This window comes from Bubalus kerabau, chromosome 2 (assembly GCF_029407905.1).
Source record: "Bubalus kerabau isolate K-KA32 ecotype Philippines breed swamp buffalo chromosome 2, PCC_UOA_SB_1v2, whole genome shotgun sequence".
Lineage (NCBI taxonomy): Eukaryota > Metazoa > Chordata > Mammalia > Artiodactyla > Bovidae > Bubalus > Bubalus kerabau.
Window position 1 is genome coordinate 53,120,611 of NC_073625.1, and position 18,904 is coordinate 53,139,514.

Below are 18,904 nucleotides of genomic sequence, written 5' to 3' on the forward strand. Positions count from 1 at the left end.
GGCAGATGGTTTCCAGAAAGCAGAGGTAAGACAAATCAGCAAAGCCAGTAAGCTCTAAGACATGAGACAAGATCAGTTCAGTTCAGTCGCTCAGTCGTGTCCAACTCCTTACTGCAGCACGCCAAGCCTCCCTGTCCATCACCAACTCCCGAGGTTTACTCAGACTCATATTCACTGGGTCGGTGATGCCATCCATCCATCTCATCCTGTCATCCCCTTTTCCTCCTGCCTTCAATCTTCCCCAGTATCAGGGTCTTTTCCAGTGAGTCAGTTCTTCATATCAGGTGGCCTAAGTATTGGAGTTTCAGCCTCAGCATCAGTCCTTTCAATGAATATGCATGACTGGTTTCCTTTAGGATGGACTGGTTGGATCTCCTTGCAGTCCAAGGGACTCTCAAGAGTCTTCTCCAACACCACAGTTCAAAAGCATCAATGCTTCGGGCTTCAGCTTTCTTTATAGTCCAACTTTCACATCCATACATGACTACTGGAAAAACCATAGCTTTGACTAGATGGACCTTTGTTGGCAAAGTAACATCTCTGCTTTTTAATATGCTGTCTAGGTTGGTCATAATTTTTCTTCCAAGAAGCAAGTGTCTTTTAATTTCATGGCTGGAAATGTGAGAGGACATGCATCCTAAAGGCCTAAAGGCTCAGAAACAGAGTCCAAAACCACTCTGCATACCTAACAAAACTCATCCACTGGCAACATGGCCCAAAGGCCTGCCCATTTGGGACCCCTGTCCAATCTGATATTCAGCCTGTGTGCACTGGTTTGACCTAGCAATTAGTCAGTTCCCCATTCCATCACGGTGCCAAGACAACTGGTCATTAAGTATGCATTTTGAATATTATCCCCACTTCAAAGTGAGAGCCAGAATGTGGCCTCAACCAATGGTTACCAAGAATAAACTATTTGGGATGTAGTTTTGTAAGTATACTGTTTCCTTTCTATCTTGTTTTTTAGTCGCTAAGTCATGTCCAACTCTGCAACCACATGGACAGCAGCATGCCATGCTTCCTTGTCCTTCACTATGTCCCAGAGTTTGCTCAGACTCATGTCCTTTCAGTCTAGATGCTGGGTAAATTGTCTCAAGCTTGATCTGAGCTCAGAAGGTATGAGAAGCTGAAAGAAGGAATCAAAGTACCCCTGGTAAAAAGAGGGTACACTTTCCTTGTTGAGTGAGGGCCATAGGAAACCTTGAATTTTGAAATCACACACTCATGTCACCAGGGCAGGTTGAAAGGCAACTCCTTGGGATCTGTGGCCATGGAAGGGATTATGTCAATGCTGCAAATGAAGTCATTGCAGAAGCTTCTGAAATGGAAGCCCAGGGACATCCTTGGTGGTCCGGTGGTTAAGACTCCATGTTACCACTGCAGGGGTCACAAGTTCGATCCCTTGTTGGGGAACTAAGATCCTGCATGGAAAAAAAAAAGAAAGATGGGAGGCCAAGTCAGAGCAGAGAATGAAGAGGATAAAGAAGAGCATTAATTCTGAGAGTTTCAGCAAAAGAATTGCCAGTCCCCCCTGGATCCCATGGACGGAGGAGCCTGGTAGGCTACAGTCCATGGGGTCACAAAGAGTTAGACACGACTGAGTAACTTCACTTCACTTCATTAATAATGTGACTCGGTCAAGAAGTCACGGTGATATACATTGCAGGGGTATTTCTGAGTGTGTGTTCAGAGCAGAGGCGCTGTCTTCCCAACTCATATGTTAATTTGCCCCAGCATCCTCCCAAGTTAGCATCCACCTTAGGTTAAAAAAAAAAGAAGGGTGGACATTTAACAAACAATTTTTATCATTTGAATGTTTCATAATAGTTAAGTCCATTTCTATGGCAGTAAATGAACAGATGCTATTTGGGGAAAAATATCCAAAATTCACACATGACATGCCACAAGGATGGTAAACTAGTTACTAAAATAGCCAAATAATATAAAGGTAGTTTTTAAAATACCTTTGTTTTTCAGGTCAATATTTGAAATCCCACAAATTCTATGATTCCTGAAAATAAAACTGTACTGAGTATAATTATGATGTTATTTTTTTCTAGTTACTTCTATTTAATGGATATGCATTACAGACCAAGATAGATTTGCTTATTCTGGGAAAGGGGAATTCCTCCCCTTCTTTTGTGCATTTTTAGTTTCTGCCATTTAATTTTGAGAAGGATCTGCTGGGGGGGTGGGGTGGGGAGCAGGTTTCCCTGGTAGCTCAGCTGGTAAAAAACCCACCTGCTATGCAGGAAACCCTGATTCAATTCTTGGGTTGGGAAGATCCGCTGGAGAAGGGATAGGCTACCCACTCCGGTATTCTTGGGCTTCCCTGGTGGCTCAGATGGTAAAGAATCCGCCTACAATGTGGGAGACCTAAGTTCAATCGTTGGGTTGGAAAGACGCGCTGGAGGAGGGCATGGCAACCCACTCCAGTATTCTTGCCTGGAGAATCTCCATGGACTGAGGAGCCTGGCAGGCTGCAGTCCATGGGGTTGCAAAGAGTCAGACGCCAGTGAGCGGCTAAGCATGGTACATCTGCTCGGGGACAGCTACCATGTGAAGCAGGTCCAATCCCACGTCCACAAGCCTTTCCAGTCAGAACAGCTTTTCTCTCAAGAAAAGACACCATCTCTTGGCAATATGTTCAGGGATGTTTATAGACATTTCAAAATTTCAGTTTCAGAGCCTTGCAACTTAACTCTTTTTTTTTTTTTAAGGCCCAATTTACTTATTTCTTCCTTTTAATTAACTGTTATTGGAGTGTAGTTTCTTTACAATGCTGTGTTAGTTTCAGGCATACAGCAAAGTGATTCGCTTTTACGTATACATATATCCACTCCTCTTTAGATTTCCTTCCCATTTAGATGCCCACAGATCATGGAGTAAGGTTCCCGGTGCTAAACAGTAAGTTCTCGTTAGCTATTTGTTTTATGCCCGGTATCAATAGTGTATATATGTCAATCCCAGTCTCCCAAGTGATCCCATGCCCCTCTTCCCCCTACCTTAGTGTCCATAAGTTTCTTCCCTACATCTTTGTCTCTGTTTCTGCTTTGTCAGTAAGTTCATCTATACCACTTTTCTGGATTTCACACATAAGGGATATTATATGATATTTGTTTTTCTCTTTCTAATTTACTTCACTCTGTATGAGTGTCTCTATGTCCTTGCCTCTGCAAATGGCACTATTTCATTCGTTTTTATGGCTGAGTCATATTCCACTGTAAAAAATATATATATGAAATGCTTCACAAATTTGCATGTCATCCTTGTGCAGGGGTCATGCTAATCCTCTCTGTATCCTTCCAATTTTAGTATTTGTTATTGTTGTTTTAGTCGCTAAGTCATGTCCAACTGTTTCGAGACCCCACAGACTACATTCCGCCCCAGGCTCCTCTGTGGGCTTTCCAGGCAAGAACACTGAAGTGGGTTGCCATTTCCTTCTCCAGGGCATTTTCCTGACCCAGGGATCGAACCTGTGTCTCCTGCATTGCAGGTGGATTCTTTACTGCTGAGCCACCTGGGAAGCCCTAATTTTAGTGCAAGTGCTGCCAAAGTAAACAACCAACTTAACTCTTTAAAATATGAGTAGAGTAGATGATACAGGTCCCTCATCTCGCACACAGTGGGGTGCTGATGATAGTAATTCTGTTGTCTCAGAATCGTTGACTGAGACCTGGAGCAGAAGGCAGAGACACACCAAGCACCTCCCACTCAAAAGACAGCTGCCAACAGCTGGAGGCGTGAACCCCTGCAGCACATTTTAATAGACCGGAGTCAGCAAGCTGTACTGAGTCAGCCATTCCCCTGCCCTAAGCAAGCACAAGACCACGAAGAGGAGAGGGAGGAGAGGCTGCCTATCATGAGTCATCAGTGAAAAGGTGAGAGCCTCAGTACTTCCCATGGAGGAAGAAAAAAGGGAAACACAGATATTGGGGTGTCAGAAACAAAAAGGGGTGGGCATCTTGATCCCCAGGGGACACGGGCTGATGGGGCGGTCGTGCTGAGCTGCTCACTCTCTGAGCCTCTCTGAGCAGGGGAGAGGAGGACTCAGAGGGCAGAGAGAGAGAGAGACTAGAAGTGGGGAAACCAGCCCTCCTGCTACCTGGCACTCCAGGAAGCCTGAGTCCGCAGTGAGTCATGGTTGACTGCAGCAGATAGCCGGGCTAAAGCCATGCTTACTGTGCTCCAAACAAGAGGTCCACGCACGGGCTGGGTGTCCCCAGTGATGGAAAAAGAACGGCAGGGTGTATCGCTGGTAGTGAAAGCTGCAGTGGGATTCGAAGAACTTCAGCTAGTTAGTCTCCCTTGGTAGGAAACTTGATGGAAACAAGAGATGGAGCTCTGGGTTCATATTAAGAGGTGCGTAAAGAACTCACATGTGTACCCCAAGAAGGAAGCAGCATGGGATGTCCCCCCTCAGGGGCTATCTGTACTTGGTCCATCTCAACCTAAGAAGGAATAGCCAATGGAATTATCTGGAGGTCCAGTGGTTAGGACTCCATGCTTCCATGCAGGGGACATGGGTTTGATGCTCGGTCAGGGAACTAAGATCCCACATGCCATGGCACAGCCATAGATAAATAAACACGTGTTTAAAACAGGAAGCAATAACCAAGGGATGGCCAATGCACAGCGGGAATGACAGATCCATCCTTTTCCATCTCCCCTCTGTAATCAAGAAGAAAAGTGCCCCAAGAAATGAGAGATAAGGAGTAAAAAAGCAGACCAAGTCTTCTTCTTCCTTTAAGACCCCTTGGAAAAGCATGGACAGGGCCAAGAGGAGGAGAGGAAACAGACGGATCTAAAATAGATATTTTAAACTTGACCTGCCATTTTAAAATATTCATAAGTAAATAAAAAATGCATGGAACTCTATATGAGGCAGCATTTTCCTCCCCAAACGAATAAACATTTGCAGGTAGTAAATTGCAAGAAGAGCTCTCCAGCTGTGATGGATGTAGCCCTGAGGTCAGGGAATCACAATGATGAAGCAGGAGCATGGCAGAAGAGACCCCTGCACAGGATTTCAATTCCAGGCCACTGTTTTCTTAGACTTCAGGAGAACTAAAGGTAAGCAGCAAAGTTTAAAGTATTTCACCAAAACTTTAATGAAAGATTTGAAATATGTGAGCAACTGGGTCATAAAAACAAAAAAAAAAAAGGGGGGGAGGAACTGATCCCCAGCAGGCTCGCCATCACCTCTGGGATTTTGCAGAGGTGAGGAGATCACTTTAGAAGGTAACCTGAGGCCAGACTCCCCCACTAGAAGGGCAAGAAGTAGGTACTTGCTTTGACTCAGAAAAGGCTGGGGAGAAAAAAAGCAGCCTGAAGAATAGATAAAGAAGACTTTGCAAAAGCAGAGAAAACTCCCTACCCTAGTGAATACACTAGAACAGTGACTTTCAAACTCCTTGTACCAAAATCCATGATAAAAATAACACACATTGTGCACCAGGACCCTGGCCACCTGGACATGCATAACTAAGATTCGTGAAACAATATTTACTCGCTATGTGCAAAGAAGGGACACTGGACTTTTACATTCTGTTCTCTTTTTTAAATGCTGGTCACAGCTCATATAAATTGTTTTCCAGATCCTAGTAGCCTACCAGTGGCAGTATGAACAACTCTCATTAGGGCGAGATGACTCTTAAGAAGGAATTTGGGTCACAGACCATGGACACCATTTGTTTCTTCTCTCCCAAATACGATTCCCATGTCCACAGCCCCTTCTAATGTCATCAGATTGGAATCATGTATTCCTTTTAAAAATGCTTATTTTTAATTATTTGGCTGTGCCAGGTGTTAGCTGTGGCATGGGGCACATGGGATCTAATTCCCTGACCAGGGATCGAATCTGGGCCCCCTGCACTGGGAGCATGGAGTGGTAACTGCTGAAACACCAGGAAAATCCCTGGAATCATTTACTCCTGATAACCTGCTTTCCAGATGAATTCAAGGTTACATCTCTCTACTGGTTCTCTTACCTAACTATCTTCCATGCCTTTCTAGCTCTCCCGCTTGTAGACATGGATTAGACTACCCAACATTGAAAGTGAAAATGAAAGTCGCTCAGTCGTGTCCGACTCTTTGCAACCCCATGAACTATACAGTCCGTGGAATTCTCTAAGCCAGAATACTGGAGTGGGTAGCCTTTCCCTTCTCCAGGGGATGTTCCATACCCAGCGTTCAAACCCAGGTCTCCCACACTGCAGGCGGATTCTTTATGAGCTGAGCCACAAGGGAAGCCCACCCAATATTATCTCCACTAATTAAACACTTTCCAGTCCCTTGGTGGGTTAGTCACTACATGGTGTCCGACTCTTTGCTATCCTATGGACTGTAGCCCACCAGGCTCCTCTGACCATGGGATTTTTTTCTGGCAAGAATACTGGAGTAGGTTGCCATTTCCTTTTCCAGGGTATCTTCCCGACCCACAAATCAAACCCAGGTCTCCTGCATCGAAGGTGGATTCCTGCACTGCAGGTGGTTTCTTTACCGACTGAGCTACAAGGGAAGCCAATCCCTTAAATATCCAATATGTACAAGTCATCCACAAGGCCTTCTTCATAAGCATGTCTGAATAATAACAATAACAAGTAACATTTATAGATGCCAGGGTGTGTCAATCACTGTCCTCAGCTTTATCAATCTATATCTCTGTATTGGTCATCTTTGTAGTCATCCCATAAATAAGGAAAGACAGGCCCGGGAAGGATAAGTAAGGACACATGGCTGTTAAGTATATACTTTGAATACAGGGGATCTTGGAATATTAGCAGGTCATAGAAAAGCATGACACAAAGAGTAAGTTTGATCTTCTGATGGAGGGAAGAGGGTCATGAGACATGGAACATCAGTGGGTCTTATGCAGAGCCTCTTCCAGGTTTTATGCTCATGGCTCATGGCATAGAATAACCCTTCTGTACCAAAGGGTTCCAACCAAGAGACTTCTTGCTGTCTCAAAAAGACCCACATTTGTTTCAGTTTCAGTCAAAATTTCTACTTTGTAAAGTCAAATCTTGCAATAATTTTATCCCCACAAAACAGAGAAGCAAAATACACATCCTGATAGCATTTGGATGTGTTAACCATCTTTTCCTACCATTTTCACTTGTTTGAAGAATTGTAGATCCTGCGTTACTTGGAATATTGCCTAGAAAAGTCTTTCTCAAGGGAAAGTTCCTCAGAGTGACTGTGCTCATAGGTCCTCAGTTTTCTAGTTTAATGTGAGAGTAGAATCTAGGGGCATACAAATCATGTTTAACAACGCTAGATCCTTCACTTAGGATGATATTCCTTTCCACTCCTCCAGGGGGCACCATTTACATAGAATTCAATACAAATGGCACGCGCGGGGATTAGGCAGGGTGGTGCTCCTGAAAAAATCGTCCTGCTTGAAACCTCTTCAGATATCAGACATCTGGAAAAATAAATTAATCAAATGAGTTAATTGAATTAATGTTCATAAGGTTGCTTGCTTCCCTTGTAGCTCAGTCGGTAAAGAATCTGCCTGCAATGCAGAAGACCCAGGTTCGATTCCTGGGTCTGGAAGATCCTCTGGAGAAGGAAATGGCAAACCACTCTAGTATTCTTGCCTGGAAAAACCCATGGACAGAGGAGCCTGGTAGGCCCCTTGAGTCCGCAAGAGTCAGACATGACTTAGGGACTAAAGAACCACCAAAGTTGCTTAGTGTCCAGAGAATCAGTAGGAAAGGTAGAAACGGACTGTTCCGCCACTTCTTTCTTTCAGAGGGAAACTGTCTGTTCTGTTATTAATAATTAATGCCTCTCTTCCAACTGTTAGGTAGTTAGAATAGGGAAAAAAAAGTCCAGAATGGGGGTGGCTAAAAGACAAAGAAGGGAAAAGCCCGCGAAAATAGAACAAAGGAAGGTCTGAGGACCAGAGTGAGGACCTCAGGTAGAACAAACAGCACTCCTGGCTGGCCCAATTTACATAGGGCAGGCCCAGGGGAGGAAAAGACATATAAAAAGAGGAGCCAAAATTGGGCCAGGGATTTCCCTTCTCTTCGCATCTTTTAGGTCAGCCCACCTTCATACCTCCAGGATGTATTTTCCTTTGCTTTCTAAATAAACTGAGCTGTAACACGGAGCTGTAACACTGGTCCATCCGAGGGCGGTAACACCGGTCCATCCATCGCTTCAAATTTTTGTTGCAACAAGACAGAACCAATGAAATTACAACCTCCCCCATATTCTCTCTAGAATATGTCAGTTTCACTATTGGTCGGGACTTATTCCCAACCATTCTTTCTAAGGTGATCTTGCAGATACCTGATTTCATTCCCATTATGCTGACTGTCACATAAAATTCTCTGAGTTCCTGAGTTCCTGAATGTAGTGCTGGTTCTCACAGTATGGTCCCTGGGTGTCAGCAGCAGCATCACTTGGGAACTTGTCAAAAATGCAAATACTTGAGCCCTAACCCAGACCAGATGAGACACTCTCTAGGTGTGGTACCAGACATCAGTGTGTTTTCTAGTCTTACAGATGATTCTGACACATGCTAAACTTTGAGAACTATTGCCTTAACATATAATTTCCAATTCCACTGACACCAGAAACACCCATGAGGTTTTTTAAACTATGTTGCTGTTGTCATTCAGTCACTAAGTCAGGTCTGACTCTGCAACCCCAAGGACTGCAGCACGCCCCTGTCCTTTACCATCTCCTGAAGTCAGCTCAAACTCATGTCCATTGAGTTGGTGATGCCACCCAACCATCTCATCCTCTGTTGTCCCCTTCTCCTCCTGCCCTCAATTTTTCCCAGCATCAGGGTCTTTTCCAATGAGTCAGCTCTTCATATAAGGTGGCCAAAGTATTGGAGCTTCAGTTTCAGCATCAGTCCCCCAAGTGAATATTCAGGGTTGATTTCCTTTAGAATTGACTGGTTTGATCTCCTTGGGTCCAAGAGACTCTTTTGAAAACATCAGTTCCTCAGTGCTCAACCTTCTCTATAGTCCAACTCTCATATCCATGCATGACTACTGGAAAAACCATAGCTTTGACTATACAGGCCTTTGTCAGCAAAGTGATGTCTCTGCTTTTTCTTACGCTGTCTATAGGTACCCTAGATTCTCTCCGAGCCACTGGGAGAGTAAAAATAACTTTGGAATCAAAAAGATCTGGGTGGAAATTTTAGTTTCATCACTCACCAGTGTGTGCCTGGATAAGGCTGCATTTTCTCATCTCTGAAGTGATGATAGTAGGACCTTCCTCCTAGGAATGTGTTGGAGGTAAAATGTAGCAAATGCCTCATACAGAGATTGACAGTGAATCCTCTTCCTTGGGCTCCATCACAGCTGGAATCTCATTTGCCCAGCCTGTGAGGGTGCAGGTCTCATCTTACCCAGAATCACAAAACAAGAGTTGCCAGAAGCTGTTTCCAAAGTTTCACAAATAGCCTAACATTTTCACAGCAGTTATTGGGGGTTTTGCAATGAATCGGTGGGAACAATACAGCCCTGAGATCCCACGAGCTATTTCAAACTCTAGATTGATGAGTACAGGAGTTCCTAGGAAGTGATATTTACCAACTGAGAGCATTATAATTGTTAAAGTAGCTGTTATGAACCAGATCATATTCCTGCTGACAACAGGGAGGCAAAGAATTTCAATGGTTGCCTAGAAAATTGAGTAAAAGTTCCCCAAGTCACCTGCCACACACAGGTTTGTTTTTCCTTAATTATCTGGGTAATTGCTTTGTGTCTTCTATCTGCCTTTATCAAGAGACACCTGGGCAGAAGAGTAAGCAGTTTGAGTGTTTACTGGGCCACCTGCTGAGAGCAGCTTCAGGCTGCCCATCTCGGTGTGGTGACTTCTCCACTGTCAGTGGGACACGCCTATCAACTCCTCCCACCCCCCCCCGCACCGGAACTAATGAGGCCTTTCTAATTAATCTGGGTCCCTGCTCTGGCAGAATTACATGGTTTGTCCTTTTTTTAATGTACATGAAATTATCTGCCTAAAATCAAATCATTTCATTGGAAAACAATACTCTGATCAATTTGATAATATACATACAAATTTGGGAAGGAGTCAAGACAGAAACAATCAGGTTTCATCAAGGCAGCAATTGTTTTCTTAAATGTCATTTTTGACAAATCTGTACAAATCAAACCAATGTTCATCAAACACTGTCTCTGAATGAGAGTACAGAGCTCACTAGACAGTTATCACTGGAGTTCCTGAATGTAAAATAAAAGGAAAACATTAGAAGCAAAAGTTGAGATTGGAGCTGGTGAGAGAGTTAGCAAATACACCACTTATGGTGAAGAAAAGACATTTTTCAGAGGCACCAAAATATCCTTCTTGGCCTGAACATGGTAGACCAAGTGCAAGTACAAGTCAAAGTTTCACTCAAAGACTCACAGGACTTGAATTGCAGATGCCGAGTAACATAGATCAGCTGTCCCTCCTGGATGACACAGGAGGTTTAGTCTTGCATATGCTACTTCTTTGTGTTTGTGAAAAGTCCCATTGTATGAGTCAGGATAGGCCCGGCTATGCTGCAGTAACAAATAACCCCAAGTCTCAATAACTTATTGCTACAAATGTTTACCTATTGCCTGCTTTGTTAGTCAGGATTTTCCAGAAAAACAAAACAAATTGTAGATAGATAATGAGAAATTGGCTCATGCGATTATGGAGTCTAAGACATCCCCAAAATCTGCAACCTGGAGACCCAGGAAAACTGGCTGTGTAGTTCAGTCCAAGTCTGAAAGCTTGAGAACCAGAGGAGCTCATGGTAGAAATCCCAGCCCAAGCACAGGAGAAGATAAAATGAGATGTCCCAGCTCAAGAAGTGAAACAGAGAAAATCAAGAATTCTTCCTCCTCTGGTTCTGTCCATGCTCTCAACAGGTTGGATGATACCCACCTACACAGAGGAGGTAAATTTACTGAGTCCCATCATTCGAATGCTAATATCATGTGGAAACCCTCTCACAGACACATCTGGGGAAAATATTTAGTTAATATCTGGGCACCCTGTGATCCACTCAAGCTGACATGTAAAATTAACCATCACACCAATGTAACATGTCAAACAAAAGTTGGCTGTGGCTTTGACCCACTCACCTTCACTCAATGAACCACAGTAAGGAGGAGCAGCAACATTCCAGGACCAGTTGGGACGGACTGAGGGAAGGGAGACATGGGAGAAATATGCACTGATTCTTAGTGCTTCTGCCCGGAAGTGGTGCATGATCCTTGCGCACATACCTCACTGGCCGCAGCGAGTCAAATGGGCTCTCCTGAGTTCAGCATGGTGGGAAAGTAAAATCCTTCCGCAGCAAAAGATGGAGGGGGAAAATGAGGTATTGGGCAAACAGAAAAAGATGTTTCTCACTCTACCATACTAACGGAATTCTGATGGGGTCCCCAAATAAACGCTCCTTCTAGGCCATGCTCCAAGGACTTCCCCTCAGTGCCCCACTGCACTTCTTACCACTCTCCATGCAAGCCAGGCTTCTGCTGTACTCGAGGAGAGTTGCAAGCCCCTCCTTCAGTCCCTAAAAGTGCAGCAAATGCCTGGATGAGCATTCAAGACAATTTATTGAAGGCTTGATTATATTCTTTGCAGCCAAATATGGAGAAGCTCTATACAGTCAGCAAAAACAAGACCAGGAGCTGACTGTGGCTCTGATCATGAACTCCTTATTGCCAAATTCAGACCTAAATTGAAGAAAGTAGGGAAAACCACTAGACCATTCAGGTATGACCTAAATCAAATCCCTTATGATTATACAGTGGAAGTGAGAAATAAATTCAAGGAATCTGATAGATAGAGTGCCTGATGAACTATGGATGGAGGTTTGTGACATTGTACAGGAGACAGGGATCAAGACCATCACCACGGAAAAGAAATGCAAAAAAGCAAAATGGCTGTCTGGGGAGGCCTTACAAATAGCTGTGAAAAGAAGAGGAGTGAAAAGCAAAGGAGAAAAGGAAAGATATAAGCATCTGAATGCAGAGTTCCAAAGAATAGCAAGGAGAGATAAGAAAGCCTTCCTCAGCGATCAGTGCAAAGAAATAGAGGAAAACAACAAAATGGGAAGAACTAGACATCTCTTCAAGAAAATTACAGATACCAAGGGAACATTTCATGCAAAGATGGGCTCAATAAAGGACAGAAATGGGATGGACCTAACAGAAGCAGAAGATATTAAGAAGAGGCGGCAAGAATACACAGAAGAACTGTACAAAAAAGATCTTCATGACCAAGATAATCATGATGGTGTGATCACTGACCTAGAGCCAGATATCCTGGAATGTGAAGTCAAGTGGGCCTTAGAAAGCACCACTACGAACAAAGCTAGTGGAGGTGATGGAATTCCAGTGGAGCTATTTCAAATCCTGAAAGATGATGCTGTGAAAGTGCTGCACTCAATATGCCAGCAAATTTGGAAAACTCAGCAGTGGCCACAGGACTGAAAAGGTCAGTTTTCATTCCAATCCCAAAGAAAGGCAATGCCAAAGAATGCTCAAACTACTGCACAATTGCACTCATCTCACACACTAGTAAATTAATGCTCAAAATTCTCCAAGCCAGGCTTCAGCAATATGTGAACTATGAACTTCCAGATGTTCAAGCTGGTTTTAGAAAAGGCAGAGGAATCAGAAATCAAATTGCCAACATCCACTGGATCATGGAAAAAGCAAGAGAGTTCCAGAAAAACATCTATTTCTGCTTTATTGACTATGCCAAAGCCTTTGCTTGTGTGGATCACAATAAACTGTGGAAAATTCTGAAAGAGATGGGCATACCAGACTACCTGACCTGCCTCTTGAGAAACCTATATTCAGGTCAGGAAGCAACAGTTAGAACTGGACATGGAACAACAGACTGGTTCCAAATAGGAAAAGGAGTATGTCAAGGCTGTATATGATCACCCTGCTTATTCAACTTATATGCAGAGTACATCATGAGAAATGCTGGACTGGAAGAAGCACAAGCTGGAATCAAGATTGCCAGGAGAAATATCAATAACCTCAGATATGCAGATGACACCACCCTTATGGCAGAAAGTGAAGAGGAACTCAAAAGCCTCTTGATGAAAGTGAAAGAGGAGAGTGAAAAAGTTGGCTTAAAGCTCAACATTCAGAAAATGAAGATTATGGCATCTGGTCCTATCACTTCATGGGAAATAGATGGGGAAACAGTGGAAACAGTGTCAGACTTTATTTTTGGGGGGCTTCAAAATCACTGCAGATGGTGATTCCAGCCATGAAATTAAAAGACACTTACTCCTTGGAAGGAAAGTTATGACCAACCTAGATAGCATATTCAAAAGCAGAGACATTAGTTTGCAACAAAGGTCCATCTAGTCAAGGCTATGGTTTTTCCAGCAGTTATGTATGGATGTGAGAGTTGGACTGTGAAGAAAGCTGAGCGCTGAAGAATTGATGCTTTTGAACTGTGGTGTTGGAGAGGACTCTTGAGAGTCCCTTGGACTGCAAGGAGATCCAACCAGTCCATGCTAAAGGAGATCAGTCCTGGGTGTTCTTTGGAAGGACTGATGCTAAAGCTGAAACTCCAATACTTTGGCCACCTCATGCGAAGAGTTGACTCATTGGAAAAGACTCTGATGCTGGGAGGGATTGGAGGCAGGAGGAAAAGAGGACGACAGAGGATGAGATGGCTGGATGGCATCACCAACTCGATGGACATGAGTTTGGGTGTACTCCAAGAGTTGGTGATGGACAGGGAGGCCTGGCGTGCTGCGATTCATGGGGTCGCAGTCAGACATGACTGAGCGACTGAACTGAACTGAAAGATAACAAGGACATTACAAAGGAGAAAAATGAAAGAAAACAATAATCCTGGATAGGAAATATACACTGGTCCTTGAATTGAGTCCCTCAGCCATATGCCCTCCACTAGTTTTCCTTCTCTGTGGGCTCCCCAAGCCCACCTGTCACCTTGAGCTCTCAGTCCCCAGGGAATAGTCCTGACCCCGCTTTTTCTCACTGAAAGACATCATTCATCATATCCTCACTCAAACCCCACCATAACCCCACAGAGATTTGATTCTGCTCACAAAATTCAGCTCTGATGATTTTATTCAAAGTTGTTTAGCATCTACAGTTTCAATTTGTTGATTCTAAGATAGAATTTTGACTTTTGCATGAACAATGAGCCCATAGAAGAGTAATTTTACTCAAAGATGATGAGTATCTTCTACCTGAGTAAGAGGAAATTACAGCTAGATTCATAATACAATTTGTCTCCATTGCACTCCAAAAGATAATGACTGTGTGTGTGTGTGTGTGTGTGTTGTGCTTATTGTGGACATAGATATGCATGTGTAAAGCGAGTACTTCTTTTACATTTTACATTTAAAGTCACTCAGTCATGTCCAACTCTTTGAGACCCCATGGACTATACAGTCCGTGGAATTCTCCAGGCCCGAATACTGGAGTGGGTAGCCATTCCCTTCTCCAGGGGATGTCCCCAACCCAGAGATCAAACCCAGGTCTTCCGCATTGCAGGGGGATTCTTTACCAACTGAGCCACCAGGGAAGCCAAAAATCTCACACTTGTAGTTTGTTTCCTCCTGCCGCTTAACAGATAAAAAATGTCTGACAGTTGCAGCCTATTTCCTCTGTTTGGACACCCCTGGCTTTCCTGCCTGTTACCCTCTCATTCTCCCCTTTTCTTTTAGGAGAATTATGTTGCCTAGGGAAAGGGGTGTCGTTCTCATTCTGTAACTGCTTCTGAGCTGAGAAGGGGCATCTTCCCTAAACTGGTGATGCAACATATTCTCCTAACCCTCATATTGAGGATCTCTGATCCAGGGGCCCCAAGTAGTAGTTCGAGGAAGCTGCCGAAGTGGCAAGAGTGTGAGCAACCATTTGTAACTTAAAAGCCTTCATGCGGCTAGAAACAAATCCAGTTACACAGTTACAGATGCAGGGAGCAAACAGCAAAAGCAGAACAATCAGCAAAGTTAGAAGTCACATTATGTCCACAGTTAAGGTACAGAGTGTTGCACCAGTCCATTATAGGATTGTTAGATGTCATCAGATTAAGAAGAGGCATCACATATGATTGTTGTTGTCGAAGGTATTCACAGACTTGGAGGAAGTCCTTTCCTTGAAGTGGAGACGCCCACCATAGGGAAGCCCTCCACTGATGAAGAGGGAAGCACTCTGCAGACCCAGCAGTTAGACTGATTGTGGAAGGCAGCATAGGAATGAGCCCAGGACAGGAAGGCATTGTCTTGAGGATCAAACGGCAGACTCAGGACTTTTGGAGTCAGCAGAAGCAGGCTCACATAGATTATTGGCCTGTCCAGATCAAATTCAAACGAAGTTGTGATGCTCATTGTCCTTGTAGGAGTCCACATGGTGTGAAGAAGCACTGTGGGGAGAGCCAACCTGTCTTGGGTCCTATGGATGCCCCACAGTCTGCAACCCTCCACTCAGCGCTCTGATGTCAATGGGGTGCCAGAGACCCACAGGCAGGGTCTTTCCCAGCCCCCATGCATTAGCTCCAGAGTACTTCCTGGGTGTTGATATATACATAGTTTGAATATTCATGTAAATAATATTTTATGTTTTGCATTTTCACTTAGGTCATAAACATGTTTCAATATTTTATATAATTCTCTTAACATGGTTAAAAACTACACAATACTCCATCCTGATATAATATAATATTCCATCTATACAATATTCCATCTTGAAAAACTGACATAATTTAATAACACATTCTCTTAATTTAGATAGTTTGCTTTATTCAGTTTGCTTTATTTAGTATTATGAATGAGCTTGTCATAAACTGCTTCATGCTTATGAATGTTTGCTTCTGTGAGATTATTTTACTGAGGTAAATTTCCAGGCATAAATTCAATATTTCACATAACTGCCTTAATTAACATGGTTAAAAACTATAACATTCCTGACTTAATAATATAAATATTATTACTTTGTCCTAGTTTTATATGCCTTCCTCAATTTACATTGATTATGAATAATTTTACTGCAGTGTTAGATAATATCTTTATTTGAAACTTGTGTTAGCTCAGTTTAATTTGATCAACTAATAAACTCAATGAAATACACATAGTTTACTTCTAATATGAAGAAATTTAAAAAAAAAAAAAGAAGAAGAAATGTTAACCCCTCCAGAATTGGCCTGTAAATATCTGCACTGGGATAAAGGAAGCTTCTTTTTATATAAAGGCCTTCTGATATACACAAATTATATGTGTATGATAACCTTTTGATTGCAAGTAACAGAAATCAAACTTACACTAATTTATGCAAGAATCAGAAACCAACACAATACTGTAAAGCAATTATCCTCCAATTAAAAATAAATTTTAAAATTAAAAAAAAGAATTGGAATATTATTAAAACTCTCTTCCATCTCCTTCTGTCTAGACCTTGCTTCATCTTCTCCTACTGGAGACAGATGTCTGCACCTGGAGCCATTCCCAACAGTTCTACTCCCAAAGAGAAAACGAGCTGTTTGTTGCATATTGGAAGACTGCTTCCAATTCTTCATCCCTCAATGCAGCCACATATTAGCCATGACCTGATCACAGGCAGTATATTTGTCTGCCCTGGCTTCAGGCTGGTGCAGGTGACTTGCTTTGGCCAATAACATATGGGTGGAGATGACAGTGTGCCACTTCTGAGACGACATCTCTGATACTTTGTATGTTCTTGCTTGCTCTTTTGTGGAACATTCCCCGCTAGTCTGCTGGAAGTTAAGAGACACATGCAACAGATGTGGAAACCTGAAACGTGGACTAGAGATACCCCAGCTGCATGTACTTTTATATTTTTAGTTAAATTTTAAATATTACAGTAATCCATTTTTTTTAAACTAACATAAAAAGTGAGCTTAGTTAATACAGTAAATAATAAGTACCTGTAGACCACCAGGCTCCTCTATCCATGGAATTTTCCAGGCAAGAATACTGGAGTGGACTGCCATTTCCTTCCCCAGGGGATCTTCCTGACCAAGGGATTGAACCCGAGTCTCTCGAGTCTCCAGCATTGACAAGAGGGTTCTTTACTAGCTGAGCCACCAGGGGAAGCCCCAAATACTAAAACTATATGTAATTGGAATCTCCATTATGGCCAGCAATTCTAAAGAAAGAAAAAGGAAAAGAACAAACAAAACGCAATACTTACCAAAAGTCAGAAACAGCCATGTTTCTTTAGATTAAAAAAAGAAAATCTTAAAATGTGTATTTGGTAATAAACATATTTTAAATTCCAAGTGAAAAAGAAGTGGTCTTTTAAAACATCATTTACCACAACTGAGGAAAAACAGGAACTGTTTTCACAGGGAAGTAAAGAGTATTGTCTCTCAAGTCACAGGTTAAAAGGCTGCCTTTAACGTCTTCTTGTTGCCATCTGGCCACCAGCATCAGCTCCCAGCAAGGGTTCAGAGTAAACTGCTGCTGCTGCTGCTGCTGCTAAGTCACTTCAGTCGTGTCCGACTCTGTGTGACCTCATAGATGGCAGCCCACCAGGCTCCCCCGTCCCTGGGATTCTCCAGGCAAGAACACTGGAGTGGGTTGCCATTTCCTTCTCCAGTGCATGAAAGTGAAAAGCAAAAGTGAAGTTGCTCAGTCATGTCCAACTCGTAGCGACCCCATGGACTGCAGCCCACCAGGCTCCTCTGTCCATGGGATTTTCCAGGCAAGAGTACTGGAGCAGGGTGCCATTGCCTTCTCCGCAGAGTAAACTATTTGGTGCCAAATGCAGGTGACCGACTGAGCGGCTGAACACACACAACAGTGCAGGTAAGCTAACCTAGTGGAAGAAGATGCAGAAGGAACCAGCTAGAAAAGCAAGGCAAAGTAGAAAGAAATGGTACCAGGGTTAAACAGAACAAGGGCTGAAACTCACGGCCAGAGAGAGCACAGAGGAGAGCTGCACGCGCACCCTGGTTCCCAGGGCCCAGGAACGACCACAGCGGCGATCTTCGGTGAGCAAGGCAGACCACAACAGAGCAGAGAACCCTGGAACATCGGACAGCTCTTTCTGAAGAAATCCATCCAAAAGCGAAGCAGGATCAACAAGAACAGGATCCAGAGGAATGAAGTTCACAGGAGGGGAGGCAATGCCAGCCCATCTAGGGTAATTACACGCAGGTCTTGAAACCCAAGCATCTAAGAGAACCAAGCCGAAACAGGCTGGGTAAGCAGCCTCGCCTCCCTGCGAAGGGCATTCCGGGGAGCGATCGCTTTCAGTTATGAAGCAGACAAAAATTATTTCCAAATGCCATTATTTCCAAAGATAGTTCTATTGATATGCTCCCCCATGCCTCTCCCGAGATCCATGATGAACTGCAAACGGCCTGCAGATAATAGAGTACAGAGTAGAAACAGCTGGGATGGGCAAGAGCAAAGCAGAGACTGAAAACTGGGTGCCCTTCAGGGCTGTTCCGCTAACGACTTTAAAGATCATGTAACACCTTTATCAAACGACATAGTCATTTGAACTGGGGGAAAAAAATCTGTAACTGGGAGGAGTGGTTCTTTTCATACAGGAAGGTTTTCCTGTAGTTGATTAATTTCAATGCTGGCAGTAGAAAATAGGTTGATATGGGGAGAGTTAAAAGGTAAACTTTCCTCTCTTGAATCATTTTCAGACATTTGAGAATGTATACCTTTTTTTTTAACTTCCTCTTGGAAGGGTTTAAGGATGATAAGAGGCTGAAAAGGGAATTTGTGTTAGAAAAGGAGGAGGTTTATGACAGAAAGCACCTCTCTTTTCTTGGTTGGGCTCAAAATACCTTGAAATAACTTTGTAGTTCCCATAAACCTGTCCATGCCTTCTTTAATCCAAAGAGAGACCAGTTAGGTGTCCCCTGAGAAGGTTCCATGATAAAAGAATCCACCTGCAGGGGATGAAGT

The 18,904-nt window shown here is 43.3% G+C and overlaps 1 non-coding gene across 1 annotated transcript; it reads right to left on the bottom strand.

The window, feature by feature from the left end:
* Positions 1 to 3,232: 3,232 nt before the first annotated feature.
* LOC129645105 (U6 spliceosomal RNA) lies at positions 3,233 to 3,337 on the bottom strand. The gene has a single exon (XR_008711197.1). It is a non-coding gene; the product is annotated as a U6 spliceosomal RNA (small nuclear RNA).
* Between the last annotated feature and the right edge of the window lie 15,567 nt (positions 3,338 to 18,904).